An 8,050-nucleotide genomic window follows, 5' to 3' on the forward strand; every position below is an offset into this window, starting at 1 on the left:
GCCAACGCAGTTATGCAGGGCACACATCTTTATACCCTCCACCATAGTATGGGGGGGTAATTAAGTTTTTTTTTCTGTTTGTAACGCATTGAAGTAATTCTTTGCCACCCTATAAAGTATATATTCTTGATAAAGATAAAATTCTGTATCGATTTACCAATGAATGTCGGTCTGTCGTAATCACTCTAGTGTCCACAATAATTGAGCTGAAACGCAATATTTTTGTATCCGAGTGTCTTTTTTTCCATAGGCAGGTCAAGTTCGATGATATTCTATATTAGCTCCCGTTGTAGTAGTAACGCTAGCTCCCGATATTCGGTATATTAATGATTTTGGCTACATTCAAACTACCTGTTATTTGACACTTGAGGTTCCCACAAAACTTCTCCACAAAAATTATCAACATAGGTCCATATTTTTTTGACCGAACTACCTCCGGGCCACCAGTCCCGGCTCCGTTTGGGGACCAACTGGTAGTAGCCTTTATGGGTACGAGGTCGTACCAGAGACTTAATTCTGGGACCACGGGTGCCGGCAAGCCCAGTGTTGTGAGGACACCGTTGGGTTAGGCTGAAAGGCAGGTACCCACGTTCTGACCGAACTATCTGTTGTTTGACACTTGAAGTTTGCAATGGTCACAAAACTTCTCCACCAACAACTTTCAACACAGGTCCATGTTTTGGTATAGCCCCCCATATAACGGTACCTCCTGGTTTCGGCGTTTTCACCGAACTACCTGTTATTCAATGGTCAAAAAACTTCTCCACCAAAAAGTATAAGCATAGGTCCATGTTTTGGTATTGACCCCATATAACTTTACCTACCGATTTCCGGTATTTTGAGGATTTTAAGTACAATTTTTAACCGAACTAGCTATATTTTGACATTTGAGGTTTTTAGGGGTCACAACAATTCTTCACCAAAAATTGTCTACATAGGCCCATGTGTAGCCCCTATATAACGGTACCTCCCGATTTTCGGGATTTTGAGGGTATTAGCTAAATTTTTTGACCGCACTACCTGTTATTTGACACTTGAACTTCCCAATGGCCACAAAACTTCTCCACCAAAAATTATCAACATCGATCCATGTATTGGTATAGCCCCCCTATAACGCTACCTCCCGATTTTGGATATTTTAAGGATTGTAGCCACATTTTGACCGAACTACCTGTTGTTTGACACTTGAAGTTAGCAATGGCCACAAAACTTCTCCACCAACAACATTCAACATAGGTCTGTATTTTGGTATACCCCCCATACAACGATACCTACCGGTTTCGGTATATTGACCGAACAACCTGTTGTTTGACACTTGGAGATTTAAATGGTCACAAAACTTCTTCAACAAAAAGTATCAATATAGTTCCACGTTTTGGTATAACGAAACCTTCCACTCCGGTATTTTAAGGATTGTAGCCACGTTTTGACCGAACTATCTGGCTGTTTACACTTGAATGGACACAAAACAGCAACAACTTTGAACACAGTTCCATGTTTTGGTATGCCCCCATATAACTGTACCTCCCGATTTTCGAGACTTTTAGGGTTTTAGCTACAATTTTTAACCGAACTACCTGTAATTTGACATTTGAGGTTCTCTATGATCACGAAAGCTTCCGATTTCCGGTATTTTAAAGATTTTAGCTACATTTTTTGACCAAAATAGCTGGAAGTTGACATTCTCAGCAGTCGCGAAAGTTTTCCACCGAAAGGGTCCATGCTTTGGTATAGCCCCATATGACGGTACTTCCTGATTGTCGATATTTTCAAGATTTTAGCTACAATTTTTAATCGAACTAGCTTTAATTTGGCATTTGTGGTCCTCAGTTGTCATGAAACTTTTTCACCAAAAATCGTCAACATAGATCCATGTTTTGGTATAGCCCCCACATAACGGTACCCCCGATTTCAGGTATTTTGAGGATTTTGGGACAAGTATTAACCGAACTAGCTGTAATTTAACATTTGAGGTTCCCAGTGGTCGCAAAAATGCTCCACCGGAAATGTTCAACATAGGTTCATGTTATGGTGTAGCCCCCATATAACGGTACCCCGATTTGAGGTGTTTTCAGGATTTTATCTTCATTTAAGCTGTGAGGTTCCCAGTGGTCACAAAACTTCTGCACCAAAAAATACCAATGATACCGCCCATTATAGCGACAATAGATCAGTATTACTAACCCTGATAAGAGTCTACTCCCTACGCTCATATGTTTTTCGAGACCCAGACTTCTGCAAATAAACGATATAACTGCACTCTAGGCTCTGAATTTTATTAAAACGGAAACTGAAATTTCCATTATTGCCGAAGTCTCTGACTCTTGCACCCATGTTCATGCTTCTCCCCTATGACTCGTCACCCCACCGGTGAAGTACGAGTACGTATGACTGATATCAGTTTAAAAATTTTACTCACTTTTAGACTTCCCAAAATAAAAGGAAATGATTTGAATCATATAAAATATTATATTTTACAAAATATTGAAGATTTTTGCATGCGATTTGGTTCAGTAGCATATGTTCTGACCATTAAATTTTAAGGCGTGTTATGTATTTTAAATTTTTTAATTTGTTTCATATTTGTTGTTGTATATCGAGTCAAAACTTTTTATTTTCTAATTTTTGATGCATTAAACTATAAATACATGCAAAAAAAATACTTAACTTCACTTTAAAAAAAATATCCTAGAGACATTTTTCTAAAACGTGTAATTTTGCTGCAAATGTATTGGCCACCTCCTGATTTTCGGCATTTGAGGTATTTAAGCTACATTTTTTGTCCGAACTACCTGTTATTTTACTCAATTGAAGACATTTAGATACATTTTCCGGTCTAATTTAGGTATTTGGGGTATTTGGGGTATTTGGGGTCAAAAAATATCTTGGACCATAACTTTTGTGCGAAAAATTTCACTTCTATGGAAGTGGGCGATTCGGTATGTGGGTGAACCGGTGGTATGAGGACTGAATACCCGCAAAATTCCCGGGGTGAGAATATCCTTTTCCGCTAATGTTTCACTCCCATTTCGGACAACATGGCTGTGAAAATGTGATCGAATTAATTGTATCGAACCCAAAACAAACAAATCATCGCTCTGTCTTTCGGGTTTGTGCGCATTATAACTACCGAAGGGAAATTACAAAGATCGAATGCAAATTTCTACAGGTGATCTGCAAGCTTTAGATGGGTACACAAATAAAGACACAAGATTGGAAATTTGAATAAATTAACGTTTTCAGGGAAGATGCGTTAATATCTGTGTTATTGATATGGATTTCAAAAGTTAACCCACTGTGTAAGTTAGTAGTTACTGCAGTACCTTCATTATCTGTATGCTTTTGGTGTTTAGTATTGTTGGTTTTGTCTTATTTTCATCTTTTCTTTAAATTTGTTTTCTTACTTAAAACAAAGTTAAGACCATTTGGACTTTTGTTATGTTTTTTTTCTTTTTTTCATGTCTGGCTGTCTTCTGTTCGCTTAGCAACAGCAACAACACTAACGACGACAACAATGGCTAATATCATAAAAACGTCAGCTAAAGTAACAACGATGAGAGATACATTAAGGCGATTCTTCATTCTCTGTTTACAAAGGGGGAAAGAGTATACGAGCTTTTAAGTAAACGACAAAACAGAAAAGCCAGAGAAAATTGCATCTGTATTATCATGCTACAGAAGTTGTAATTGGCCGAAACTTACAAAGCAATACCCTATAACAATGACAAAATGTCAAATGATATAAATATTCAAGTGAAGAGTACCTATGAATTTCATTTTTTTAGAAAAACTAAAGAAAATTATATTAAATTATTTTTACCCAATCAATGATAAACATTGTTGAAAATTACAGCTTTTTTGTGGGTCTGAGGGATTTACAGCTTTCGGACCTCAGAAAAATTTCCTCCTAAAATCTAATGAAACATAACAGCATTTAGGCCTAAATCCTAGGAATGATGCCTGATAACAACTGCCACACAACTGCAACGACAACTTCTTGAAGTAGTAGACAATTCTCGCAGTAGAAAACCAAATGTTTGCCTATATCAACCGTATAGTTTTCTTCTGCGTTTCTGTATGGCAAGATCATGTTATGCTGGAGATCAAGATTATTGTTGCTGCACCCAGAAACAAAACAAAGAAAACTGGTTAAGTTTTTTTATTTTCCTCTTTTCTGTAAGCTACGAACGACATCGAATATAAAACAGCAATGGCATTAAACACAGCTCGACAGTAGCAATCCAATATCATGTTTAAACTTAATCTTGAAGACACTAAACAACCATCCAAACATACATAGCTGCAATTGAAACAGTTTTTTATGCTGGTTTCATAAGTTTGAGGCAGGGACAAACTGCCGTATGGACGGACGATCGGTTGTATTTTGAAGAAAAAGATAAAAACATTGTTTGGCAAACCTTAATAAACATAAACAAACGAACGAACAACGTTACCACAAAAACAATAATGGGCTATAAAAACGATTTCGAAATGAGTTCAGCTTAATTTTTTTCTTAATAAAATCTTATTTATGGCCTATTTTACTTTTAATATTATTATCAATTTTCATTGTTTTAAAGGATATTATAAAACATGAAATTTTTGTAAAGCTAAAGCTTGCTACGATGTTAGACTTACGAGTGTGGTATGAAATGCTATGTAATGGGTTTAGTCTTACGACTTGTATAAAAAAGTCTTCAAGTACACACTCTCAGCCTGTGACATAAAGAATAGAAGCAACCCCAACACGTTTAGTTCTAATGTCTAAAAAATACATACCCAGCAAAATAAATTGGAAGTACATAGTGCAATGTGGACTAGTTCTTTCACGGCATGTTTTGATGCAAATCAAACGAAATCCTGAAAAAGCCACTCATTCCTCACATTTTAACCGCATTTGGATGCAATCCAAAGAATCATATCCATTTGTCACATTTTAACAACATCCGGATGCGGTTCAACGGAGTTGTGAAAAAGGCAATCCGTTCGTTACATTTTATTAGTACTTGCTTAGAGGTCCCTACATGTAATTCGGTTAGTAGATCCCTACACGGAGGAAAAAAGGCTTCTCTAACATATGTCCCAAACATATTTGGCAGCAAACATATATTTGTTTTCAATCAGTCCCAAACATAACATATGTTTGGGTCCTGCAAACAAATATATGTTTGTGTGCAAATAAATTATGTGTTTGGGTGCAAACAAATTTATGTTTGGCTGCAAACAATTTATATGTTTGGGTGCAAACAATTTAAATGTTGGGTGCAAACAAATACAAACCCAAAAGCCACAAAAAAAACAAAACACATGCACCAGTGGGCGCTTTCTGAGAGCAAGGGAGCGTAAATTTCAGTGTGAAACACATTGAAATTTATGCTCACTTGCTCTCAATAAGCGCTTACTGGCTATCTCAAGCATATACACACATTTATAAATGGTGGTGGTTTATTGAAAGGCATAGAAAAAAAGCAAAAGCAACAACAGACCCATAGGTACATCAAAAATTCCAAAGAAATACATAACAGACTTTAATAAAAGAAAAACTGCATGAAATAATTTATAAAAAGTCGCACTTTTAAAAAGAAAAAAATATATAGAAACATCGTGGAACGCTTCTCCCTAATTGTGAAATAAAACACATTTTCCTCAAAGTTGAAATCATCAGCGGGAAATCGGCATCTGGAATCAAATGATTATATAATGTTATTTCAAATATACGTATGTATGTATGTATGCATGTATATGAAAAATGTATTGATGTAATTACCAATATTAAATGCGATTTCTTCCTTGTCCAATAAAATATTTCCATTCACCTTTTTGATTCAATTATAAATTTGCAATTATAAAATGTATTGTATAAAAAGCACCATTTCTTTAAGAATATACAAAACACTGATTTAATCACTCACTTTACCGTCTTTACTCAACGATTGTATTTAGAACACTGAAGAAAAAAGAACAACATATTGATATCATTTTTTCTTTTCCTCTTCGCTTGCTAAGTTGGTTAACAACATCAAAGCACTAAACACACATGTTTTAACGCATACACACCATCAAAAACCAAACTTTTTTACCCTCCTGTCTTCGCTTCTGCGTCTTCTATCACACCATACACACAGCTCTTTATTATAAAACAGCATACCGCAGTCGCCCAGTTGTTACTCTCTTTGACAAAAATCCTCTCTCCTCCCATAAAAAATATGTTCTAACATAAAAACTATGTTGGTACCCAAACAAATAAAATTGAGATACATATGTTAAAAAATGTTGCAAACATATATTTGTTTGAATACAAACAAATTATGTTTGGATCCAAACATATATTTCTTTGCAATCTGCCCCAAACAAATATTTGTTTGGATCCAAATATATTTCTGACATATATTTTTCTGCGTGTACAAATCAGAAAAGTGTGTAAATATTTCCAAAAATTTGTTACTAAAAAAAATACATCATTTGCGAACATTTTTGCGGTAATTCACGATAATAAAATTTCCTAATGGAATGCTGTTGGAGTACATGTCGAAATCTTAACTGGTATACAAACCCATTTAGTAGATGAAGATGAAGAAAAGTTCAGCTAGGATAAAATGGAGAGCGGAGGAAACAAACATGGTTGCAATTGAATTTAATGGAGAATTTTCATAATTTGTGTTAATGCAATAAAGTTCTTAAAGTTTTTGTTTTACACAAATAATAAATGCATTTTATTTGTTCTGGGATATTTTGCAATGGCTTGCACACATTCCGCAGAATGCCTGTATCAAAACAGGTGCTTTGGACTGCATAATATTCTACCCCAAAGGGTTAGTTAGAATGCAGAGCACAAGGGATAGTTAAAATGCAGTGCCAAAGTGTCAGTTAAAATGCAGTGCTAATGGAGTACCTCCTTCCTGGGTCATAAGTTGATGTACTTCCAAATCACTTGTACATATAATTTAACTGCCTTGCTTTGCTAGGTACATATGTATGTATATAGTTACTAGCAGACCCGGGTCCGCGTTGCTGACCCGTCGTAATGAGTTTTAATGACAACTTTTTATGGACATTATGCTTGACAATTTAAAAATAGGTATTTTCTACCTCACTTCTTCGGTCCATTGTCAAACCGAGGTGGATTTTAAATTTATCAACAGATTTTGTCTGTAACCCTTCTTTTCTTTTACGGACTATCGGATTTTTTCGTCAATTGATGTTTTATCCTAAAGCGATCCAATTATAAAAGCTTATTGAGACTTATATGTAGACATCGGATTTTGCATATTTGCATATTTTTTAATATTAAAGATACGAAGATTCTGATTGAACCAAAATTCGTTTCAAAGAAATCTAAATTAAATGGCAGGGTCATATTTCGTATTTATTTTGCATATTTGCATATTTTGCATATGCACAAAATATGCAAAAAATGCAAAAAATATGCAAAAAGATTTTGGCCGAAAATCGTCATAAAAGTCGTAAAATTTTTATTTAAAATTGGTAAAACCATCAAAAAATACATAACAGTGTTCTAAACTAAGACTGTTGACCGTATAACGTCGATTTTTTCAGCAGATTATTATGTTATTGAGACTATTTGCGACAGTGTGGTGTAGGGTATAAAAATATGGTATCGTAATACCATTTTTTTATTATTAAACTATGTAAAAATATAAAATTTGATAAAATATCAAACGTTTTATGTAAAATTCAATATTTTCTTTTTTGTAGCATCTTAATTTAATTTGTAGCATTGGGCTGGTTTTAACTCAAAGGACCAAATCGATCTCGGATTTTTTAGCCGGGGAGCCGCCTAAACCTTATAGTATTGTTAGATTTTAATATTGCCAAAGTTTGAGCACAATTCGAATATGTTAAAACGTGTGGTACTGGGGCCTCGAAGTTATGAAAATCTATTTTTTTTTTTGCTATTTGGCGACTTCGACTATCCATATATGTGGAACGGTTAAAGCTACTTGCCCGTATTACGCATTTAATTAAAAGCTATTCTGTTCTTAACATTTCTTGCTGAACAACAAAGTACGTAAGTCTTTCTGAATTCGAG

Source organism: Musca autumnalis, unplaced genomic scaffold (assembly GCF_047663935.1).
Source record: "Musca autumnalis isolate F117 unplaced genomic scaffold, ASM4766393v1 scaffold_4, whole genome shotgun sequence".
Taxonomy (NCBI): domain Eukaryota; kingdom Metazoa; phylum Arthropoda; class Insecta; order Diptera; family Muscidae; genus Musca; species Musca autumnalis.